Source organism: Pelodiscus sinensis, chromosome 10 (genome assembly GCF_052426305.1).
Source record: "Pelodiscus sinensis isolate ZL-2025 chromosome 10, ASM5242630v1, whole genome shotgun sequence".
Lineage (NCBI taxonomy): Eukaryota > Metazoa > Chordata > Testudines > Trionychidae > Pelodiscus > Pelodiscus sinensis.
Window position 1 is genome coordinate 44,648,173 of NC_143061.1, and position 23,583 is coordinate 44,671,755.

The 23,583-nt window shown below is 47.6% G+C and overlaps 1 long non-coding RNA gene and 1 other non-coding gene across 2 annotated transcripts in view; one reads left to right on the forward strand and one right to left on the reverse strand.

The window, feature by feature from the left end:
* Nucleotides 1-23,583, reverse strand: part of LOC142830750 (uncharacterized) — a 93,882-nt gene that overhangs the window by 20,147 nt on the left and 50,152 nt on the right. The gene's annotated exons all lie outside the window — the stretch shown is intronic.
* TRNAP-CGG (transfer RNA proline (anticodon CGG)) lies at nucleotides 22,549-22,620 on the forward strand. The gene has a single exon. It is a non-coding gene; the product is annotated as a tRNA-Pro (tRNA).

Genomic DNA, 23,583 nt, shown 5'->3' on the forward strand with positions numbered 1-23,583 from the left:
TTCCTAGTAGTGCGCTGTTGGTTTTGCACAGTTTGTCTAACTATTTCTCAAATTTCATAAGAAACCATGAAAACAAAAGCAGCTAAAATGAGCAGTCCAAATCCTCCCCATACAATGCACCATTCCATCAAGGTTTTGGAGGTTAGGCTATAATGGTTTGTTATATGGAATTAAATTGGTAATTTTAACTTTGGTTTTCATGGTCTCCTGTGGCATGTGTGAAATCCATATGTGGCATGCTTCGCAATCCCTCCCACCCTGTGATTAGCTTAGACACTCTGATTCCTTTCTCCAGACATGAAGAAGAGCTCTGCAGCTTGAAAGCTTGTCCTTTCTACCAAGAGAAGTTGAATTGATACAAGGTGTTACCTTATCTACCTTAAAAACAATGAGCAGTCCTGTAGCACCTTAGAAATATAGGACTGCTCGTTGATTTTAAGGTTACAGACTAACACTGCTACTGAGATGTATCTACCTTGTTTCTTTCATTTTCTAACAAAATGTTTCAATTTTTTTATAACAAGATGAGTTAAATCCAAAGAGTTACCTTATGATTACGATGCATCACAAGATACCATTGCATTTCAGAACATCACTCCAACCTACTCAGGGGAGTGACTTTGTCACATCTCATCTCATGTATGAGATCATGAGGAAAACCACAGCTAGCTTGTACCACTATTTTGTGTTCCTTCTGTACTCTAGTTCTGTAAAAGGATAAATTGCTAGCATTACATGAGGCTTGTAATGGGGAGGCACTCACCTCCCACAAGCGCCCCCATCTGACTGAGTGTGTGTGCCTGCACTCCCGAGTTTGTCAGCCTTTTAGGTTACTTAGCCCTCCAGCCGAGACACACAGCCTGGAGTAAACCTTTAACATGGCCCTCTGTATTCAGTTTAGGAGTCTGTTTCCCACTCCAGATGAGAGTGTTGTCTGCAGGGCTTCCCTTCCTGGAGACAGCTTCCTGGCCTTTTCCTTAGGGCTTTATCTCAGTTCATTAGTCTCAGCATAATAGCTCTCCACATGGAGCTCTCCCTGGTCCTGCTGCTCCCACAGCCAGCCAGTCATTCTCTTCTCCTGTCCTTGAGGTCTGTATGGCAACTGCGAGCTGCTGTGCTTTGAAGCACCTTTTATTGGCCTTTCTGGCCCCTTATTGGCTGGGTCCTCCACTGCCACTCTAGCTTGCCTGGAGAACTTCTCTGTGGCCCTTTTCTTAGGGGCAATGTGACAGGGTGATAAGCCTCCAGCGGGGGAGTTGGAGCTTGTCCACCCCATCACAAGGCTCCGCAGCTTGTAATAGCTTTTTAACCATTTGTGGCGAATGTTGCATCATTGTTTTTGAACTTTCCTTCTGATGAATGCCCAGTAGCCAAACTAAAGATATTTTTGTACATGAGCTTATTTCTATGTTGATATTACATTGCAATGTAGAGACTCAACCCTGCAATTTACAGTGCATGGGCTGATCACTGGGACTCTTCTATAGACACACTACTGTGTAGATTGCAAGGCTGGGACCTAATTTTAGCTTACAGCCTCTACACCAAGTAAAAACGTCCAACTTCAACTTCTAAACTTCCATCTCAAAGTCCCTTTATTTTCAGGTAGACAAATCAATTTACAACTGAAGTCTTGTCTAACAGGAAATATATGACATCCCCACGCAGATCCTAGTTCTGTAATGGAGGCAAGATGAGTCAGCTCGTACATTTATCAGGAATACATATCTGCTATTAACAGACAAAACTGATTAATATCTTCACTAGTTTTGGATACTACAAATAGACCAGTGAAGTCTTAAGTCCTGCAAACAGGAGGGCTACATCTACATTGGCAAGATTTTGTGCAAATACTCTTTAACGTAAGCGTTTTTGCGTTAGAGTATTTGCGCAAGAGAGCATCTACACTGGCATGTGCCTTTGCGCAAAAGATGTGCTTTTGCACAAGAGCATCCATGCCAGTATAGACGCTCTCTTGTTCATTTTAACCATCAGGCTTTCTTGCGCAAGAAATTCATGTTCCCTGTCTACACTGGCCTCTTGCGCAAGAACAATTGCACAAGAGGGCTTATTCCTGAGCAGAAGCATCATAGTTCTTGTGCAAGAAGCCCTGATTTCACACATTAGAACGTCACAAGAACTCCCCGCCAGTGTAGACAGGCAGCAAGCTTTTTGCGCAAAAGCGGCTGCTTTTGAGCAAAATCATGCCAATGTAGACACAGCCGAGATGTTGCAGACATTCCACTTGGGTATGCAAATAAACTAATTATGCAACAGGAAAATGCTAGCATAAAGTACTTTGAAATCCAGTTATGTCAGTAAGACTTTAAAAGTCATTATAAATCATGATAAAAATTACAGTTGTAGAGTAGAACCTCAGAGTTATGAACAACATAGTAACAAACTGACCAGTCAACCATATACTTCCTTTGGAACTGGAAGTACATAATCTGGCAACTGCAGAGACCTGCCTCCTGCAGAAAACAGCAAATATATTATGGTACTGTGTTAAACATAAACCACTAACAACATTAAAGGGAAACAGCATTTTTAGTCTTCATGGCAAAGTTTTAAAGCTATACTGGAAGAACAACCAGAACATTCGATTCAGTGTTTCGAACATTTCAGAGTTAGGAACAATCTTAAATCCCAAGGTGTTTGTAACTCTGAAGTTCTACTGTATAATATTTAACTCTACCTTCATATATAGATCACATAGTGTATCTGAGAATGATGATGATGGGCAATCACTCATTGGCATGTATGATCATCTTCCATGGGAGTTATGGTCCTTCAGGTGACAGATGACACTGATCTTTGAACCAGAAGTTCTATTACAATGAGGAAGGATGTTTCCAGGTACAGCAGGAAACTGTTGACCATGCCTAGAAGCCAGTCTCCCTTTCCTCCTGTGCCTCTTCTCTTCTTCAGCATGTCGGCGGGCAAATTCCAAATGCAGGGAGACATTGTGTAAGACTTGTCTCCATTTTGAGTGCCTGAGTGAGTGTCTTCCAAGTGTCAACATCACTGTTGCACTTCTTTAAGTTATCCTTTAAGAAGTCCTTATAAAGCTTCTGTTGTCTTCCCACATTATGGTGTCCTTCTTTCAGCTCAGAAAACAGAACCTGTTTTGGGAGGCGATGGTCTGGCATCTGAACAATGTGACCAGTCCATCAAAGTTGCTGATGGATGATCATTTGTCTCAATACTGGTGGTCTTTGTCTCTTCCAGAACACTAATGTTAATACGCACTGTCTTCCCATTTGATCAAGATCTTGTGGAGGCAGCATTGGTGATACCTCTCAAGGTCTCTCCACCACTACAAGGTGACGATTCATGGAGAGGATATCTGAGAATAGTATTTTATTAAAGGATACCTTAAAAGGATGTAGGCCGAATAAAAAATCCCTTTGGTATAATGAATTATTTTATCTTAACAAGGTAATCCACTGTGATAGTTCTGCAAGCTTTATAATCTTAATCAGAACTATGAGCTGAGGTAATGTTTCCACACATTAATAATGATGTCACTGGAATAAAATAAGCAGTAGAAATGGCTGAATGCTTTTCACAAATAATTTGATAAGGCTCTGCCTATCTGCTGTCAAATACATTAGTAAATGAAGTTTCTCTTAATGTTCCATCATGGATTTATGCAGCTGAACAATATTCAGAACTCTACATAGCTTGTATTCATCAAATACATTATTTGTGATTTCCCCCCATGAATTGACAAATAATTTGTACACTTTTTTCTGCTGTTCAATCAGGTCTTTGAACAGGTGCCTGATTATTTTTCTTGTTGCATTTACCAACTTTGTGACTCACAAAAAAACTGTTTTCCCATACAACAGAATGTTGAAAATTGAACAGGTTATCTTTAGAGCCAGAAAAATAATGTTACCATAATTTTTGTAGGTTTTGTGCATGTGATAAATACCCAACTTAGCTATATGTTTACTCTTGCAAAGAAATGAAATGGAGACATTAATCATAAACTGAAACTTATTTCTAAAGTCCATTTTAATATGGCTTTATCTGTTTTTCTTTATTCCAATAGCATTCTCGTCTGGTATGATTTGTAGAGACTGCACTTCTTCAGCATTCCTTGCTATCCACAGATTCCATTATGTGTTTAATAATTAACTATTCAATAGAGCATTGGTGCATTTTTGTCTGGAACTAATTCACCTTTGCAACAGCCTGAATGTACAGTGAATTACAGATGTGATCTCACAAGTGCTACAAAGGCCACATTTGTTATTCAATCCAGGTTTGTTTAAAATTATATCCATGCCAGACACCGTTTGTAAAATGTCCCAACACATGTAAACATTTATGCAGAAACAATTATTTGAAGTAGATGATTCATCATAATGCATCTTGAACCTTTATTGGGAAAATTGCACCTCACATTATGCTCCTCAAATCAGCTACTGAGTTATCCGAGGCTATATATCACAGATTAACAGGACAAACTATTTGCAACTTTAAACTGAAGCAAACTGTGCAGTAAAGTTGATGCTATTTGTACATTAATCTCTCTGCAGCATAAAGGTACAGGAAAGTTGCTGTTGTTTTACGCAGACTTGTCCCACTTTATTGACCAAAATTTAAGGATTGTGGAGGTGCTGCAAACTCAGCAAAAATGGTATATAATAAAGAAGTCACTTACAAGTATATGTTGATATGTCTAATCAGAAAGCAGCATGTTTGCTACCTTTTTATATGCCAACTGAAGCTCACTGAAGTCAATGGAAGGATTTCAGTAGGCTTTGGAGAACACCCTAAATAAATACTATTTACTATTATAGATCAATTATAATTAATGCAATTAAAGCACATGTTGGATTAAGGAATGTAGGATGACAGCCACATCTAATGGATTTTTCACCCAGTTAACTTTACTAACAAAGGGACAAAAAGATCCATTCCTTTCTCCAAAAACAAACAAACAAAACAAAAGCAACCTGCCCTCTCAAAAGCCCCCAAACCACAAAACTATCCTTAAACTATAGTTAGGCAAGGAAGCCATGCTAATCTTTTACCCTAGAGGTGGTTTCTCCAGTATAAAGTTAAAGTAGATTAGTGGAACAATGAGGCAAGTTTTCACCAAGCTGGCATACTATGTTCTGTGGCTAAATAGAAGATTCTTAGAATCCTAGAAAAATAGGGCTAGAAGGGCCCTTAAGAGGTCCCTTTGGGCTGAGGCAGGACCAAGGATACCTAGATGATCTCTGTCCAACTTATTCCTAAAAGCTTTCAAGGATTCCATGACCTCCCTTGGAAGACCATTCCAGTACTGAATTATTCCTAGCAAAAAGTTTTTCCCTAACATCTACCCTTGGTTCAAATTAAGACAATTATTCCTTGTACTAATTTCAGTAGATACAGAAACAAGTGATCATCATTCTCTTTATAACATACTTTAGCATATTTGAGGATTGTGTTACTAGGTCTTCTGGTTAGTCATCTTTCTTCAAGACTAAATATTTCTTGTTTTTTAAATCTTTTCTGACAGATCAGATTTTCTAAACCTTTTATCATTTTTGTTGCTCTGCTCTGGAATTTCTCTAATTTTTCAACATCATTCCTAAAGTGTGGCATTCAGAATTGGACAAGGTACATCTGATGGCAGACCTCATCAATGATGAATACAGCAGGACAACTACATCCCATGTTTTAAACATGACCATATTAGAATATTAGCCTTTTTAGCAGCTGTAACACATTTTTAGCAACTGAATCACATTATGGTCGGCTATAACCTTCAGATCCTTTTCAGCTGTATTATTGCCTCGACAGTCATTCCCTATTTTGTAGCTGTTCATTTATTTTTAAGTGTAGGATTTTGCATTTGTGGTCAGTAAATTTCATCATTTTGATTTCAGGTTAATTTTCCAATTTGTCAAGATTTTGAATTCTAATTATTTTCTCCAAAATGCTAGCAATCCCATGGATCTTTGTGTTATCTGCAAATTTTATAAATATGCTTTGAACTCTAATATCCAACTCCATAATGAAATATGGAATTGTCCCAGACCCAAAACAGACTCTTGATTGACTAATCTGAGTATGGCCTTGACCAGTTTTGCACCCATCTTTATATATGTTCATTCAGACCACATTTCCATTTGGGCAATCCGACACCTTTTATGAGCACTAAAATTCATTGCAAAATTGTTAATGTTTGTTTTCCATACTAAATTAAGCTAATGGACCATCCACTATTACCTTCAGCTATGGCCAATATTTGATGCTGATGTAGGAAGAAGAATTCCCACACAAAACTGAGTTAACGGTGAAATAGTGCATTGTGTAATGAGAGGAAATTCTCTCTTGACCTCTAAAAACAATCACTTATGTCTTGAAGCATGAGATTTGAGTATCTTTGTCTTGGCTTAAAGGAACCACAACTATCTACCCCTCTTAAAAAAAAATCCTCGACCATCAACATAGACAACTGACAACTCTCTAACACCACCTATTGTAAACATAGTTCACCCCGGAATTTAAGGAAGTAAATAGCAGATGATTGCTGACAACAAAGATGACAAATTAGGATCATATCAGATGGTTTGGATTAGGAAAAACTATTGAGGAATCTCTTGATGAACAAGTAATATTACTCTTAATAATAATGGCTTGAATAGACACAGGAAATAGGCAGAATGGACACAGGAAAATTATCTTGGATTAGAGGTAGGGCACCCTGTGAAAGAGTTTAAACTTCTTGCATACAGTCATATACTCTGAATACATAGGAACAACATGAGGAGAATGACAAGAAATCTTGCTGGAAGACTTAGAGAATATAGCTAGTCAACACTGTACAACAAACAAGATACTTGGGTCCTCTCACTTTAAGACTGATATAGTTGAGAATAACTGGGTTCATAGTGCTCTATTATTCCTAACTTATAGATGGAGAATCTAAGATACACAAAAGCAACTTATAGGGTCACTTGGGGTGTATCTACCCTGCAATTAGACACTTGCAGCTAACTCATGCTAGGGAGTTGTTTAACTGCCATGTAGATGCATTGGCCTCAGCATGGAGCTGCCACAGCTGGCAGAGAGGAACCCCTTCCCTCCAGCCCAGGCCCAAAGCCTGGTACTCCCTCCTGCATCCAACCCTTCTCCCCAGGTCCAGAGACTGTTACCCCCACCTGCACTCCAACTCCCAGCCCAGAGCCCTCCCAAAATTTGAAGTCCCCCTCCTGCACCGCAAATACCTCATGCCTGGAACCCTTGGGAACCAATCCTTTATCCCAACCCTGAGTCCCTCAACCCCAGCACCACCCTAGAGACTGCACTCCCATCTACCATCCTCACATTCCTGCATCTGAACCCCGTCCCACACTCAGAACCCCTTGGCCCCAGTCTCGCCATGTGAATTTTATTTTGTGCAATATGAAGGTGATATGTTGCACATTCTGTCCACACTCATGCACATAAGAAAATTCATTTCACTCAGGAGTGAGAAAAATTAAAGAGAACACTGATCCTCGGTCAGCTCCTTGAGTTTTCTAGGAAGTATTTCATCAAGCTCTAGTGACTTGAATACCTCTAATGTGTCTACGTAATTTTTAATTTGTTGTTTCCCTATTTTGTCTCTGACCCTCTGCATTTTCACTGGTATTCACTATGTTTAGATGTCCAGTCACTACTAAGCTTTCTGTTGAAAACTGAAACATTTAGCTTCTACCATTTTCACATGTTCTATTTATGTCCCCTCCCCCCTCGCCATCATTGAGTTATGTGCCTGCCCTGTCCTTGATCTTCTTGCTACTAATGTATTTATAAAACACTTTCTTGTTACCCTTTATGTCTCTAGCTACTTAAATCTTGTTTTGTGCCTTATTAACTCCTTATCTGTTCAGTATTGAGCTGTGACACTGAGTACCTTCCTCAGACTTAGAGCTCTATCTGTATAGGCTTGAAATCTTGTCTCTTTCACTAATAGAAGTTGATCCAATAAAAGAATTGACCTCACCCACCTTATCCTTTGTTCTTGTTGGCAACCTTAGGTTTACTGCATGCCTGAAACCTTTCTGCCTTCCTTATTTCTTTTGGACCACTATTTGCTTCATCTGCAAAATGTAGCTAGACTAACTGAACTCTAATCAGGGGGCATTCCCATCTCCCCCTTTGACTGGAATATAGAGAAATCAGAAGATGTTGATGGGATAGGACACTTCTGCTTCAAACACTCTGTTGGCAGATTTGCCCTAATATTAGCCTCACTCCAGAAATTCAGTAAGACACTTTGGGTATGTCTACACTACCCCGCTAGTTCGAACTAGCGGGGTAATGTATGCATACCGAATGTACAAATGAAGCCCGGGATTTGAATTTCCCGGGCTTCATTTGCATAAGCCGGCCGGCGCCATTTTTAAATGCCAGCTTGTTCGAACCCCGTGCCGCGCGGCTACACGTTCCACGAGGCGTACAGATAGTTCGGAATGGCTTGCTAGTTCGAACTATCTAGCCCGTGCCACGTGTAGCCGCGCGGCACGGGGTTCGAACAAGCTGGCATTTAAAAATGGCGCCGGCCGGCTTATGCAAATGAAGCCCGGGAAATTCAAATCCCGGGCTTCATTTGCACGTTCGGTATGCATACATTACCCCGCTAGTTCGAACTAGCGGGGTAGTGTAGACATACCCTTCGTTTCTTGTCCTTTATTCAGTTTTTAATTTGCAGAACGACTTTCCTCCGTACCATTTGGTTATTTATCCTACTTCAGTGTTTCACGCAGTGTCTTATAGAATCATGTGGATAGCACTCCTTATCCAGAAAGAGCCGAGTTCTGTTCCAGTACCCATGTATACTGCATCACTGATGTGCAGCCAAAGCTTGAGCAAAAGGAAGCAACGGCCAGTCACTGGATTGTATAAATGTCCATCAAAGGAAACCAGGGCAAACTCCATCTCTGAGCATGCACTTTTTAATGCTCATATAAAATTGACCAGATTTCTGTTTTAAAGCTTAGATTGAAAGGGAGTTAAGGGAGGTCCATGAACGGAACTCGCTTGAATAACCAAGGTAACGACAATGATAGTGTCTTTGCCAATTTCTAATATGGGCCTATCTAAAGATACCCTGTGCTTTCAACTGGATGAGGGATTTCATTCTGCAGTTCTCATATTCAACCTACCATGTAGCTACGTTCTGTTAAACAGCAGCTGTATATCACCCAGCTGTGACTGCTGCAGTTCACCAATTGGCAGAGTAATTCCTATACATATATTTCAGCTTCAGAAGGGACGTAAGGTCCTGTCATGGGTAACATACTGGCTCAGCTTTAAAAATGAAGCCACTGTCAGAGACTCTGTTATTTTGTAAATCTGTTTGGGAAATTCTGGGGGAATGTCAAGATTTTGAATATGAATTCATTACATTTTTCAAATAATTGCAACCAGGTTAAAAAAAAAACAGATTTCATTTCCAAAGCCCTGCCAGTTAGACCCTTATGCATATCCTAGCATTGTGCTATTCTATACTTTGTTGAAGGATTCTCAGTGAGATTTTCTGGGCTGTTATTTGTGATATCTTCCTGGGCTCCTTCAGTAAAAAAGTCAGGACATTAACAATTTCCCAGTGTTCAAGAGACATCTGATTCAATTTAGATACGTGGAACCTAATCCAAAACCTAATGAATGGGAAATTAACCTCGAACTTCCAGACCACCCCTTATTACATTTCCTCATTAATATCTCTGCTCTTTCATATTTTTTTTTCAGAAAGAAGGCTACAGCCTGGTCTTCACCTAAAACTGAAGTCAGCCTAGCTCTGTTGCCCATGATTGTGAAAGATTTCGTATCCTGAGCACTGTAGTTCAGTTGAAAGCTGCTAGGTCAATAGAAGGATTCTCCAATCAATCTAGTTATTGCCTCTTGGAGAAGTGACATATTGTATGTCCATGCTACAGGGGCACAGTTGAGCACTCTGCACCTACACCACTCTAGTGCTTGTTGCGTTAACATTTGCTTTGCTTTGACAATGGAAGAACTACCACAACTGAAGTAAATCCAGCTCTTCGGTAGTGGTAGTCAGGTCAATTGTTCCAATGACTTAACAGTGCTTATACCACAGCTTAGGTCAGCCTAAGTCTCTCTCTCTCTCTCGCTCTCTCTCTCTCTCTCTCTCTCAGGGGCCTGAATTTTTTATATCCCTTACTAGGTAGATCTAAGTTTTAAGTGTACAGCAGGGCTTAGCCAAATACAGTCTAGGCCTGATGATTTACTGGACTTAATGTTCACTGAATGTGAAATTACATTATTAATGTATACATCATTGCAACCCCTGATCTGCTGTATTTTCACACCTACTCTTGTAGGTAATGTTTTCATTTTGACTGTGATCTCATTATACATGGATGTCTCGAATATTGTATGTTTAGACCTTAATTATGCAGACTGCTTTCTCTTCAGTGTGGACTATATTTATTTATAACACAGCAATATTTTTTCCTTCTCTTTTCTAATAATTCTGTTTTAGCTCTCACTGCACTCGAAGTTTATCTGCAGGGAAAACAAAAAAGAGAAATCCCTTTGAATTTAAAACTTTGAAGAGATAATTACATGAAAATTGCAGGTTCTGCATTAGCTAGAAAATGTTAGCCATTTCATTGTGTGAGTGAAGCTTTTTTTTCTCTTTTTTTTTCAAGTGGATACTTCATCTTTCAAAGGGCTAATTACAGTGTTGACTACATAATGCTCAAATTTCATTTTTTCATTAACAATGGCAAACAACAAAATTGTGCCAGAGCTGCAGAGCTATTGAAGTTGCTGATAGCTCTTAAGTAGTGAAAGTAAAGCAACAATTACTCACTCATGAGTTATTTTATTCTCTCTGTAATTGACTTTTGTTTTTCTTCAAGTATTGTCATTTAACATCCATTGCCAAAGTGAAAGTGCACTTTGAAACTGTGAGGGAAGGGAAGATCACTATTGGAAAACTGAATCTCAAGAGGATTCTGTCTACTAAAGAGAAAAATGAGGTTATATCACAGGTTTCAATCTTTCTGTTCTAATACCTGGAGGATCACAATATAATATCAGAGTACCATATTCAGCTAGTCTGGTTTGCAATGGTAGCTAACAATGACAATTGCACAAAATGTTATACTTTTCTTAAACAAAAATTCTTGACATAGCAATGAGGACATGAAAAAGCCCCATTCTACTCTTTTCTATTCATATAAAATATTCTTCTTTCCAAGATTGTATTTCACTGTTGATCTCTGCAGGAGGGACAGTCTGCAGATAAGTTAGTCACAAATGTCAGATTTTGAATTGCCTATGTATGGACAAGTCAATTAGTGAGTGGCAATAAGTCACCAGATGCAATTGCAGGGAATATGCAGTCTGGCTTTCCCTTTCTCAAGAGGCTCTTATCTTCTCATCTATTGAAGCTATAACTTGAAACTCTGCTGCAGTTGCCATCTGGCATATAAACATGGATCTGGGCCTAAATGCAAAACAATAAAGATGGATGAAAGACTTAATGCTTTTGCACGTTCTTGTGTATTAAATGATGTTAAAAACAGTGATTCTAAGGTTCAATGTATGCTTCATCAGATTGTTGAAAACAGTTTAAGACATTCTAACCAAGTAGGGGGAAAAACCCAGCTGAATAGCATAAACAACTTAGTTCAATTTGTAGGCTTCTCTTATTAAATAAAAATATGAGAGAAAGAAAGGTACTGTATTCATTGCCATTAGCAGTGATGATCTTGAAATATTTCCTATCATCAACATTTTTGCACACTTAATCAAATGTAGTGGACAAATCGGAATGAAATTTCAGACTCAATCAGGTATTTAATTACAGCTGTGTTTTGGGTCAGTGATCCAGGAGGAAGATGCTGAAAAGACAGACATCTGATTTACATTAAAGCACTGTGGTTGGCAAAGTGATAGAATAAGATGCTTACTGCATTGCAATTTGTGGGATACTCTGGTTAATGACTTTCTGAGTGAAAGGGTATCAGATTCCATGCACAGATGGAACTTACTGGCAGAAATGTACATGCCAATAGGTCATGCTGCAGTGCCCACTACTGGGAGACCACAGTGCTTCCTTGGTCCATCCTAAAAATGTTGGCCTGTAAATCCTGAATAGAAAAGTCTCCCTCCTCTTTCCATGGATGTTAGTGGAGGGGAAGTGGGTGTATGAAAAGGCAGACTGAAAAAACTATGTTGCAGTTTCAGCTTTTTCTCCAAAATGGCCAGCAATCTGGGCACTATATGTAGTAGGGATGTTAAATATCGGGTAATTGAATAGTCGTGTAACTACATGAATTCTTCAGTTACATGACTATTCTATAGACCTCGGTGACAGGGCTGACAACCTATGCAATCCAGCTCTACTCCCAAGGGGTACGTCTACACTACAACGCTAATTCGAACTAACTTAGTTCGAATTAGTTAATTCAAACTAAGCTAATTCGAACTAACGCATCTAGAACTAAAAACTAGTTCGAATTAGCGTTTCGCTAATTCGAACTAGCGCGTCCACACTGATTGGACGCAGGGGGGCATTTAAGGGCGGCTGAAACCGGTTCTGGCAGGGCATCAGGTCAGTAGTTGCTTTGTGTGGCTGCTGTCTGAGGCTATCTGAGGCTGGAGTTTAAAGGGACCCCCCTGGACAGCCGGTTCGCAGCTTTTCCTGCTTGCTTGCCAACCTCGCCAAGGGACAGCAAAGCGTTGGTCTCTGTGCCCGTCTGTATCGGTGCTTCCCTTCGGGGGGGCCGCCGCAGGTGGCAACATGGAGCCAGAGCTCGCCCTGCACCTTCTGGTGCACTTTCTGGACTTGCTGCTGCAAGCCTGCCAGCAATGGCTCGAGGCTGCATGGCACCACCTGGTGAACGTCAGCCCCCTGCCTCTCCACCTGGCCGCCCTGGGGGCCGTGGAGGAGCTGCGGAGGCGCACTGGCGTGCCCCGCCGCGTCTGGCATCTGGACACCAGCACCGACTGGTGGGACCGCATCGTCCTGGAGTGCTGGGAGGACCGACAGTGGACCCAGAACTTCAGGATGAGGAGGGACACCTTCCTGGAGCTCTGCGAGTGGTTCGCCCCTGCCGTGCGCAGAAGGGACACTCGCATGAGGCCCACCATCCCCCTCCACAAGCAGGTGGCCATTGCCCTCTGGAAGCTCTCCACGCCGGACAGCTACCGATCCATCGGGAACCAGTTCGGCGTGGGGAGATCCACCGTCGGAGCGGTGCTCATGCAGGTATGGCACTCGTCGGCCACCGAGCCGGAGGGGAGGGGGGCTGCGAGAAGGGGATGGGCCGCCCCAGGGACAAAGGGGGGGCGGGAGGAGGCGAAAGCGCCCCGCACCGGAGGGGTCGGGCTGTCCCGGCCGTACTACACGCCGCCAGGGGGGTTGCTACTGGAAGTGGGGCACAGGGCACTGCCAGGGCACAAACGCTCCCAGCCACCCGGGCGCCCCACTGATTGGCGCTTTGCTGTGTCTCTCTCTGCAGGTGGTCAAGGCCATCAACCGGGTGCTGCTCCGCAGGGTGGTCCGCCTCGCTGACCCAGACGCTGTCATCCAGGGCTTCGGCACCCTCGGCTTCCCCAACTGCGGGGGGGGAGGGGGCCATCGATGGGACGCACATCCCCATCCGTGCCCCGGAACACCAGGCGTCCCGTTACGTGAACCGCAAGGGTACTTCTCCGTGATCCTGCAGGCCGTGTGTGACCACCGGGGCCAGTTCACGGACATTAATGTGGGCTGGTCCGGCAAAGCACATGACGCCCGGGTGTACCTCAACTCCTCCGTGTGCCAGCGGCTGCAGGCTGGGACCTTCTATCCCGACCGCCACATCAGGGTCGGGGACGTGGACATGCCCGTGTGCCTGGGGAATGCCGCCTACCCACTGCAGCCCTGGCTCATGAAGCCCTACACGGGGCACCTCAATCCCTCCCGCCAGGCCTTCAATGCCAGGCTGACCAGGGCCAGCATAGTGGTGGAGGGGGCCTTCGGGCGACTGAAAGCCCGCTTTCGATACCTCCTCACCCGTCTGGACCTGGCCGAGCACAACATCCCTCCCGTGGTGGCAGCATGTTGTGTGCTCCACAATTTGTGTGAGAGAAAGGGGGAGGCTTTCCTGCCAGCCTGGATGGCTGAGGCTGACCGCATGGCTGGCCACTACGGTCAGCCCCGCACCGCCGCCATCCGGGAAGCCCAGCAGGGGGCCGTCCGGATACGGGAAGCCCTGCGAGAGAGTTTCCTGGTGGAGGAGGAGGACTGACCTCTCCCTGCATGCCCCACTGGGGCCTTCTTCCACCCTACCCCCCTTCCCCTTTCTCCTCCCTACCTACTGTAAAATAAAGACACCTGTTTTTGAAACAAAAACGTCTTTTTATTTAACATAACTGGGGTGGGGGGAGGGAAGGGGGAGGGTGGGAGAGTTGAGGGGGAAACCTGGGACGAGGGAGCTGGAAGGGGAGGGAAGGGAGGAAGGGAAAGGAAAGCTCAGGGGTGGGAGTCCGGCTGCCTCTCCCATCTCGCCACACTGCGGGTCCGGGGGCGTCGGTGGGAAATGGTTGTGGGGGGGGGCAGGAGGGACAGGAGGGACAGGGGGTGTGGAGGAAGCAGGAGTGGAAGCAGGAGCGGGAGCAGGAGGAGCAGGGGGAGCAGGAGGAGCAGGGGGCGGAGGAAATGGGAAGCGGTCCAGCAGGCTCTGGAAGTGGCGTCGCAGGGCATGGCCCTGCTCCTCCAGGGCCTCCAGACTCCTCCGGCGCAGCCTCAGGTCCTCGTGGACCCAGTGGTCCTGGGTGCGGAGCTGGTGGTCCATGAACCAGAGGTGCCGCCTTTGGTACTCCTCCTCGTTCCTGGCTCTCCTGTTTGCCCGGGCACAGGCAGCTGCTGCAGGCGGTGTGGTGCGCCCTGCAGGCCCAGGTGCTGCGGCTGTGGTGCAACAAGACCAGCGGTCAATTACCCCAGAGGCACAGGTGTGTGAAACCCAGCTCCCCTCTGCAAGGCCAGGGCCCCTGCAGGATCCCCAGCTGCTGCTCCTTGGTGGGCAAGGCCCAGGCGCACGGTCCCGGGGCTCCCTTTCGCCCCAGCCCCCCGTACACATAAGGGGAACACGATGGTACTCACAGGTGGACGCCTCCCCGGCCTCAGACGACACAGGCGAGCGGCTCTGTGGGGTGCCTCGGGGGTCCCGGGTCCTGGGCAGGCTGGCGGCAGGCTCCTGGCTCTCAGAGCCCTCCTCCTCCTCCTCCGTCTCCAGGAGCGGGCCCTCTGCCCCGGGGTCAATCACGTCCCGGGGGGAAGGGACGGCATGAGCCCCCAGGAGGCGGTCCAGGGCGTGGAAGTGGGGGCAGGCCTCTGGGTCGGCCCCTGGCTGGCAGGCCCGGGAGTAGGACTGCCGCAGGTCCTTAATTTTGCAGCGGACCTGCTCCCGGCTGCGCTGGTGGCCCCTGGCGGCCAGGCTGGCAGCCATGCGGCTGTAGACGGCCGCGTTCCTGTGGCTAGTGCGGAGATCGTGGACATTGGAGGCTTCCCCCCAAACCTCGATGAGGTCCACAATTTCCGCACTTGACCAAGCGGGCGCCCACCTTTTGCGCCCCCAGGCAGGCTCCTGGGAGCCGCCAGGCTGGTCCTGGGGAGCAGTGGAGGGCTGGGAGTCCTCGGGTGGCTGGCTCATGGTGTGGCAGGTGCAGGGTCTGCTGGCTGGGTGCTTGCAGCCTTGCAACTGGCACAAACTGTGTAGCCAGCCCGTGGCCCTTTAAGGGCTCCGGGGCCGGGAGGGGGGCAATAGAGTTTCCCTGGTGTTGGCCAGAGTGGCCACCAGGGAAACCTGGGAAGCCTTAGCCTCCTACTAGTTCGAATTAAGGGTCTACACAGCCCTTAATTCGAACTAGCTAGTTCGAACTAGGCTTAATCCTCATAAAATGAGGTTTAACTAGTTCGAACTAAGCGCTCCGTTAGTTAGAATTAAGTTCGAACTAATGGAACGCTAGTGTAGCGCCTAGGAAAGTTAGTTCGAACTAACGTCTGTTAGTTCGAACTAACTTTGTAGTGTAGACATACCCAAGGAGCTCCTGCCACTCTGCGCTGCTTTCTCTGTAAAACCAGCTCCCCTTGCAGACTGGCTGCCTGCTGCCCCATGCTGCCCCATGCTGCTGCTTCTGATACAGAGCCAGCAGTGTGCAGTGGCAGCACCTGTGTCCAAGGGGTCTGAACTCCCCATGGACAGAGGCTACAGTGAGGAGGAGAGGGCAGGGAAGGCTGTCATGAAGCAGCCTTTGTCCACAGCAGCCTGGGCTGGCCAGGGACAGAGGCTGGTCCAGCAGCAGCCCCTGTCCACAAAGGGTCATAGCTCCCAATGGACAGAAACTGCTTTGCCTCCCACAGAGTAGCCTCTGTCTGCGGCAAACCTGAAAGACTTCCAGAAGCAGCCAGCTGATGGCACGTCTCTGCATGAGCCTGGCTGGGGGCATGAGGGATGGGAAGGCAGCTTCATGTACTGCCTCTGCCCACAGCACAGTTCATAAAATCATAAAATACTAGAACTGAAAGAATCCTTGAGAGGTCATCAAGTCCAGACCCTTGCCCTCATGGCAGGACCAAGCACCATCTAGATCATCTCTGGTAGATCTTTGTCTAACCTGTACTTAAATATCTCCAGTGATGGAGATTCCACAACCTCCCTAAGCAATTTATTTCAGTGTTTAACCACCCTGACATTTAGGAAGTTTTTCTTAACATCCAACCTAAACATCCTTTGCTGCAATTTAAGCCTATTGTTTCTTGTCCTATCATCAAAGGCCAAGAAGAACAGTTTTTCTCACTGCTCCTTGTAACACCCTTTCAGACACTTGAAAACTGCTATCATGTTCCTTCTTAGTTTTCTATTTTCTAAACTAAACAAGCACAGTTCTTTTTCAGTCTTTCTTCAAAGGTCATGTTTTCTAGAATTGTAATAATTTTTGTTGCTCTTCTCTGGACCTTCTCCAATTACACCACATTTTTATTGAAATCTGGTGCCCAGAACTGGACACAGTACTCCAGCTGAGGCCTAAGCAGTGCAAAGTAGAGTAGAAGTTGTGGTGAATGGATGGGAGGAGAGGGTAAAACATTTTCTGGACATCCCAGTCATTCAGTTAGCCAAAGTCTTTTAATCTAGCCCTAACTGCCTTGCCAGTAAGGATTAAAACCATAGATAGTGGGTCCAAGAGAGTCACCAGCATGCTAGGGAAGCAGGAAATAAGTTGGCAAGGTGCAAGGATAGCAAATGGAAACAGATAATGGGCTTTTGATTTGGAAGCTATAGCCCTTTCTGTTCATATTGTGTGGTCAGAGCAGAGCTGAATAGAACATGAAATAGTCCATGGAGCCTGCAATGGAGAATCCAGTGACATCCACGCCTAGGGAAGGACAACAGATATGTGAGACGAACAGGGAACATTTAGTTAGACACAGTTAGGTTATTTTCTTTATTTTTGGATTTGTTGGACTTCTCTATGTGTTACCCTTTAACACAGTAACTTTCCAAGCTGAATCCCAGGGAAACAATTCACTGTGGTTTTTTTAAACATTTTTTTCAGTTGCTCTGAAATTAAAGTTCCCTTTTCAGCTGATTGCAACAGCCAAGTTTAAAATTTCTCTCCTGAGGGAAGGTTACAAAGAGCTTGGAACTTCATCAAAAGTAGGAATTACCAAGTGCACCTTCTTGGGTTTTCAAAAGGTTTTTTTTTTCAAAGGAGGTTTTGAGTGGTGGAAGCGATACCAATCCTAGGATGAGGAATCTGTGGCCTTGGGGAGTTTTAAAATAAATCTTTCATGAAAAAGTATTTTAAAATATTTTGTGGGATGCAAATTCTGCAGTCAGAGTGCCATAGTAGTACACAGTCCTTATAATAATCCTCACAGCTCCCATTTGCCAGAATGGGGAGGGAGCGAAACAGAGACAATAGCTTCAGGAAGCGGTGGAGTGGGGATATTCACAGCAGTCGCAGGAATTAGGATGTCTATGGCCAGATAACTGAAAGCCTGCCCAACAATGGGCACATCCACACACAAAAGCAGGTGCCAGAGAAAGGGAGGGGACCTCCCGCTCTGGGACAGAACCCCACACATGCACTTATTTCAAAGATGTTGAACGCATGCATAATGGAGAGTGCTACTTAGGATAAAAAAGAGCTTGTTTAGTGCCGTTCCTTTGCTTATTTTCCATACTTTAGCCTGCAAGTGGCTCGAGATCATGTTAGGCAGGTCTAACACAGAAGTTCCGGAAGTGGCTGGCACTGGGCACCCATTGGGATGAATGGGGTGACCTGGGGTCCAAAAATCTTTCCGGGCGCATTCAACCCTCAACTTTAGAAAGGAGCACTGGGGGTCTACTTTTCAACGGTGAGAGCTGATTTACTTTGTATTGCATGTGCGCATGGATCATCTTTCATATTGGAAGCTATGAACATCAGGTGTGTGGTCTATACCTCTGTAAAGGAATCTATTGGGGTGCCCACTGGCACCTCGTACTCTCCGCCTGAGTCTCGTGCTCCCCTCACCCAGAGGTTCACCGTCTGGCTTCCCCAGTCAACTATCTTCTTGGCCCAGGGGGCCCCTTTAACACCAGGGGTCTCCGGGCTTCCCGTAGCAGGGAGAGGGGGGTCCAGGCCCGCCCCCTCTCATGGACCCCAGCCTAGGGCCCTAAGGACTCAGAATGCTTACGGCATCCGGTCCAGCTGGCGGGGCGTCTGCCGTAACGCGCCAGCCCTCAGGCTTCCTTCGTCTGCCCTGGGCTAATTCGAACTAGTTTTTAGTTCTAGATGCGTTAGTTCGAATTAGCTTAGTTCGAATTAACTAATTCGAACTAAGTTAGTTTGAATTAGCGCTGAAGTGTAGACATACCCTTAGAGGGGCGGCCAGGGATGCGAAGTGTGGTACAAAGCACCGGTAATAACTGGCCAGGCCTAAATATTGCCGTACCTGCCTCTTTGTTTTGGGGGGGGGCGGGTATTCCCGTAAGGCCCTCACCTTATCGATTAGGGGTTTTACACGGCCCTTTCTTACCGTGTAGCCTAGATACGTCACTTCTCGCTCTCTGAAGTGGCACTTACGGGGGTTGGCCAATAGCCCTGCCTCCTGCAGTGTTCTCAGGACGGCCCGGAGTCATCTCAGATGTTCTTCCCACGACTCGCTGTACACTATAATGTCGTCAATGTACACGGCCGCGTACTGGTGATGGTCCTTCAGAATGTTATCCATTAGGCGTTGAAACGTGGCCGCTGCCCCATGCAATCTGAACGGCATTCTAACTAATTGGTATAATCCGAAGGGCGTCGAGAAGGCTGTTTTCTCCCTTGAGGTGGCGGTGAGGGGGATTTGCCAATACCCTTTGCTTAGGTCGATGGTCGACAGGTAGCGTGTTTGCCTGAGTCGGTCCAATAGTTCGTTCACCCTAGGCATAGGGTAGGCGTCGAAGCGTTGACTTTTTGGAAGTCGATACAAAAGCGCGTCGAGCCATCGGGTTTTGGGACCTATTAATACGATAGGGCTCCGCCATGCGCTCTGCGACTCCTCAATCACTCCCCAGACTAACATGGCTACATCTCTATCACTATTCCCCATTGGAGCATTTTCTGGGTCTCCTCCCTCACCGTCTCCCGCATCTTCCTAGGGAGGGGGCGTACGGGGTCCCTCACCATTTTCCCAGGTTCAGTCTCCACGTGGTGGTATGCTTGAGTTGTCCATCCCAGTTTGTCGGTCAGAACCCCTGCGAATTCGTGGAGCAAGGCTTCCAATCCCTCTCTCTGCCTCGGCATCGACGCAGGGTTCACCCCCGGCTCCGGCGGATCGGAGTTTCCCGCAACTCCTGGCCCCAGGTCCACTTCGGGGTCCTCAGAGTTCACTACCAGGGCTTCTTGTTGTCTCCAGGCCTTCAAGAGGTTAACATGGTAAACTTTCGTTTCTCTACGGCTCCCGGGTAGGCGTATCTCATAGTCCACCTCACCCACTTTTCTGACCACCTCGAAGGGTCCCTGCCACTTAGCTAGTAGCTTAGAGTCTTGGGACGGCAACAAGAGCAAGACCCGGTCCCCTGGTTGAAATGTTCGGAGACAGGCCCCCACATTGTAATAGGTCGCCTGTCATGCCTGTGCCTCCCATTGGTACAACTGGGCGAATTCCTCTAGAGTCTTTAACTTTTGCCTTAGGTCCAGAATATAGGGGACCGAGCCTTTCACTCGTGTTTCCTGTTCCTCCCAGTTCTCCCGTACAATGTCCAATATCCCCCGGGATTGCCTCCCATAGAGGAGCTCGAAAGGGGAGAACCCCGTTGAGGCTTGTGGAACCTTGCGCACAGCGAATATTAGTGCGGGCAGCATGCGATCCCAGCCCCGGGGGTCTTGTTCTATGAACTTCCGTAGCATGCCCTTCAGTATCCTATTAAATCGCTCTACGAGCCCGTTGGTTTGGGGGTGATAGACTGACGTCCGTATCATCTTTATACGCAACAGCCGGCATAGCTCGGTCATGAGCCGCGACATAAAGTTCGTCCCCTGATCAGTGAGGATCCCTTTGGCCACCCCCACCCAGGCGAAGATCTTTACTAGCTCTGCCGCTAACACTTTTGCCATTGTTGTTCTTAAGGGGACGGCCTCGGGGTACCGGGTGGCGTAGTCTACGACCACGAGGACGTATTGACACCCGGAGGTCGTTTTTTCTAATGGGCCAATTAGGTCCATAGTCACTCGTTCGAATGGGATGCTTATAATGGGCATAGACACCAAGCGGGCCTTGGGGGCTCCTCTGGGGTTCATCCGTTGGCACTCCGGGCACGACAGACAAAAGTCCTTAACCGCCCTGTAAACCCCGGGCCAGTAGAAACGCTGGAGGATCCTGCGCACCGTCTTTTCATAGTCCAGATGGCCCGAACAGGGGTTGTCATGGGCTAAGCCCATGAGGGGATGCCGGTACCGGGTGGGGATCACTAGCTGCCTAAGAGTCCCATACTCCTCTGCCCCTTCTGTGACCCGGTACAAGCGGTCACGACGTACCTCAAACCAGGGACCACCTCTCCGACTGCCATCATCCTCTTCGGCCGCCCCTTCTCTTTCGGCTGCCTCCCAGACATATTGCAGTGTGGGGTCATCCCTCTGCTCTCGGAGGAAGTCGCCGTCCCAGGGTTCCAATGGGGGTGAAGGGTCCGGCTGATGGCCCCTTTCCTGCGTGGCCAGCACCCCCCGGGGGGCTAGCTGGGGGATCAGCGGCCCCGGATTCTCACCCAGCATTCCTTCTGTGTCTTCTCAGCTCCTCTGACGCCCCGATTTGTCCATCGCACGTCGGAAACCCTCCCAGTCACGTTCCAGGAGAGCGGGGTAGACCAGCCTAGGACCAACTACCACATAAGCCCAGCTCCTGAGGGTTCCGTCCACAATCTGGGCCCATGCCGTTGCATAATGGGGTACATCGCCGTGCACACAATGCACCTGTACCGGCGGTCTTCGGGGACCCTGTACCCGGATCAGGTCTTCCCGTACTATCGTTTGGCTGCAGCCCAAGTCTACGAGGGCCTCCACCTTCTGTCCCAACCGCAAGCAGCAAGGCCAAAGGCAGCCCATTCTCATAGAGGCGTCATTCTCGCTTCGTCTGGGAGCAATCCCGTACATCGGTCCCGGACAGTGCACGGACAAAGAGCTCATTTGGCGCAGTTCCTTTGTTTATTTTTCTGACTTTAGCCTGCTTTACCCTCCCGCAGCCTGTGGCCCGAGAGTCACGTTAGGCAATCAATTTGGAGTTTGCTCTGGGAGTGGGATAGACCCAGCATGGAGGCGACCTAGGAAAGATGAAGGGAGGAGCTGCCCTTCTGAAGCTTGTGCTTCCTGCACGCTTGTCTTTCTGCCAAACCTGTGAGACCTGGCGCGGGGTGGGTGGCTGCACTGGGCGGCTGCACTGGGCCAGCTTGTTGGTCTAGGGGTGCGATTCTCGCTTCCGGTGCAAGAGCTCCTGGGTTCGACTCCCGGACAAGCCCTGCTCCTGATTCCCCTGGGGCTGCTGCTGCTGCTGCATTTAGCGTTTGGGCGAGCTAATCCTCCTCTTGCAGGGAGCAGCTGGCGCTGTGGGGAGCAAGCAGCGGGGCCAAAGGCAGGATGTAGGATGGCCACTGAGAAGCCGGGACCCTTCCCTTGGCTGACGGCTCGCTGGGTCTTGGGCCAAAAGTTCTGAGGCCCGAGGGCAAGCAGCGGGGCCAAAGGCAGCCCGTTCTCGTAGAGGCGTGATTCTCCCTTCGCCTGGGAGCCGTCCTGGACAGTGCCCGGCCAAAGAGCTCCTTTGGCGCCGTTCCTTTGTTTATTTTCCTGACTTTAGCCTGCCTTACCCTCCCGCAGCCTGTGGCCCGAGAGTCACGTTAGGCAGTCAATTTGGAGTTTGCTCTGGGAGTGGGATAGACCCAGCATGGAGGCGACCTGGGAAAGATGGAGGGAGGAGCCGTCCTTCTGAAGCTTGTGCTTCCCGCGCGCTTGTCATTCTGCCAAACCTGTGAGACCTGGCGTGGGCTGGGTGAGGGGGAGCTGGACCGAGCCGGCTTGTTGGTCTAGGGGCATGATTCTTGCTTCGGGTGCGAGAGGTCCCGGGTTCGACTCCCGGACAAGCCCTGCTCCTGATTCCTTTGCGGCCGCGTTTAGCGTTCGGGCGAGCTAATCCTCCTCTTGCCGCGTTGTCTTGTTCATGGCTGCAGGATCCCTCCGCGGGGCAGGCCTGGGGAAGGTACTCGGTCGGACCCAGGCCGCATGCCGGCGTTAGACCCTCTCTGACTTCTCCTCTGCGGCCCTTCCCTCCCTCTCGGAGCCTGGAGCTGCCCTCTTGGTGATTCAGCCTTCCGCCTAGCTCGCTCTGCGTTGCCGGCCCCCACGCTTCCCGGTGCTCAGGCCTTCCATTCTCTCTCGCTACCCCAGCGACGCAGCCGGTCTTCCCGCCTGGACCGTGCCACGCCCCGGGAGGTTGGATGGGGGATCCGGGCCCGCCCTCTTGTGACGTCGTTGGAGTGGACTAGGACCGCTGTCGCAACCGCCGGGAGTAATTTGGGCCACATTTGGCAGGACATAGGCTAAGCCAATGGGCTGAGACAAGTCGTAGGCTTCGCTGATTCTCTTTGCACCGCTTGTACGCGTGGATCGTCATTCGTATTGGAAGCTATGAACGTCAGGCGTGTGGTCTATACCTCCAAACCTCCTTTTCGACCGTCAGAACAGTGGCAGTCCCTCCACGTGGTGGAGGTGAGAAACGGGGCCGCGGTGCTTCCTCCCTTTGGTCTCCACTCCAGCCCCTCCCCTCTGGAGCATCTCTGCTAGGAACGGAAGCTTGGAAGGACGGATGACCCGTGCAACGAGCGGCTGTCTTCCAGAGACGTGAGTCAAACCAGCACATTAGTCCACGTCTGCTACAAGCCTGCCCCGAGAACTTTGTATTCGTTGCTCGCGTCCGAATCCTTTCAGGATTTTAACTCTGGTCCTCTTCTTTGTTTGTTTGTTTTCTTTCGATCTTTCTCTTTGCGGAGAAAGGCCGGCACAATGAGTTTACGGTGACTTTGCTTGTGAGGCTCCACGGCCAGGTGGCAG